We start from the raw sequence: 2381 nt of genomic DNA, 5'->3' as shown, positions 1-2381 counted from the left end.
TTGCAATCAGCCCCCCCCCCCCCAGTGATTGGGTCTCCATTGCTATATCCCGCTTGAGTGGGGGAGACCTTTTGCTTTGGCTATCATACCAGACTGATTTTTGCTTGGAACAGGCAGAGAGAAATTGAAGGCAAGACATTCAAACACCTGTGGACATGTTTTTGGGAACAGGCAAATTTATTGATTTGGAAAGGCAGCTAAATTATGAATTTGCAGTATACGATCAGATTACTGTGTGTGCTAAATGCACCTGGCACCAAATTGCCTCTAGGGACCAATCTAGCTTAGTTCTGACTAAAGTTCAGCAGGGTGCCAATGAACTCTATTCTTACTTTCTTGAGCCACTCTACCAGACTGCAAACCAATCAATTGGAGACCCAGGTGCTTGTGAATTTATTGTTAAATGGCTAGCCTTTGAAAATGCAAATAAATTTTGTCAGGATGTTCTCAGACCTCATAGGAAAAAAGGAACAGTTTCAGAATCCATTCTCTTGTGTTCTGATGTTCATCCAGCTCATTTACAAATTTTTACCCTCACTGCGGCTTCAAAACAAATGTATCAGCCACAGGAACTGGTACACTGATCCTGTGGGCGATACTTTAATTGTGGGAGAAATGGTCATTTTGTGCGTGACTGTAACATCTGCCATTAGAAACCCAGACCTCCCCCTGTTTCACGTAACCAATATTACAAAGTTAGAGACCACATGGCAGGGGAAGAAAGTGACCAAGATGGCTTCAATCCACCTGCATTTTGGCATTCACTTCCACCTAATAGGGAGTCAAAAAACTTCCGGTCAGTCCTTCCCTAGGCTGAAAAAATAGGCAAACTGGATGAGAGGTCACACAGCCTAACATCATTGTGGCTAACCATGGGGAGCTGCCATTTTTACCAGCACAAGCCACCCAGACAATCTTTTTATAACCATCAATGGTAGTTGATCTGATTCCTGAAAAGGGACCACAACAAATCCCTACTGGGGTTTTCAGGTTGCTCCCTAGAAAAAAAATATAGGGTTAATTTTGGGACCTAACAATTTAAAAGAGGCAATCGGGGTGATACCTGGAGTGGTGGACTCTTGTTTTAAGGGTGAATTAGTAGTCACTGTAAAATCAAATTATGCCATCCGGCTTTCTCCCGAAATACAAGAGCTCAATTAATTCTTTTACCCTGTAATTCCACTGAATGTCCAGAAAAAAAAAATATATCTTCCAAGCTGCCGGACAGAGTATACTGGTCTTAGTTAGTTTGGCAGGAGTGCCCCCTACTGGAACTTAAAATAAATCTTAAACAATTCAAAGGAGTGGTGGACAAGGGAGCAGATAAATCAGTTCTGTCTTGTGATTTATGGCCTGAGAACTGGCCCTTACATATAGCACCAGCTAACTTAGAAGAAATAGGGCAAGTCTCACAGCCTGCTCAGAGCACCCACTATCTTTGCTGGGAGGACCAAGATGGAAATAGTGGAGTTTTTAAACCCTATATGTTAGAATCTTTACCAGTAAATCTATGGGGAAGAGATATATTAAGCAAAATAGGGTTATTATTAATAACTCCAAAATCTATGAGATCACTTGAGGAATTTAATCAAGGGTTTCTTCCTGGTGATAACGAAAGAGATTATCAGGATGAGTATCTGCTTATAAACCAGTCTCCTAGACAGAGATTAGCAAATGCTCCAGACCAAAATTTTTACTAGGGGCCCTGAGTGTCTCCCCTATCCAAAAGACAGCAGAAAAAAATCATCTGGCTCACAGAAGAGCCTATATGCATTTCTCAGTTGCCCTTCTCAGCGGAGAAACTTAAGACAATTCATATGTTGATTGAGGAACAACTTCAGGCTGGTCATATAAAAATGCTTAGTCCTTGGAACACCCCATTTTTGTTATTAAGAAAAAGTCATGTAATTGGAGGTTACTATAAGATGTAAGGGCAATAAACCATGCAATTCAGCCTATGGGACTATTGCAGCCTGGACTTCCTTCTCCTACAGAAATTCCTTTAAATTATAGCTTAATGATAATAGATCTAAAACATTGTTTTTTCTCAATAAAACTGCATCTGGAGGATTGTGAAAAATTTGCTTTCAGTGTCCCAGAAATTAATTTTAAAGAACCAGTTAAGAGATATTGCTGGAAGGTTTTGCCTCAAGGAATGCATAATAGTTCAATTTATGTCAAAAATTTGTGGGTCAAGTGATAACTCCTATAAGAAATAACTTTCCTGATACATATATTATTCATTTCATAGATGATATATTATTAGCTCATGCTAATCCAGAAGTACTTTCAGAAATTTTTACTCAACTAGAGGCTTCACTTAGAGCAATGGGTTTGTGCATAGCTCCTCAAAAGACACAAAAAATGCCTCCCTTTCAATA

The sequence above is a fragment of the Spermophilus citellus genome, assembly GCF_964194105.1.
Source record: "Spermophilus citellus genome assembly, chromosome: 2".
NCBI classification, from domain to species: domain Eukaryota; kingdom Metazoa; phylum Chordata; class Mammalia; order Rodentia; family Sciuridae; genus Spermophilus; species Spermophilus citellus.
The sequence above is the reverse complement of the archived record's forward strand: the minus strand, read 5'-3'. Positions refer to the sequence as shown.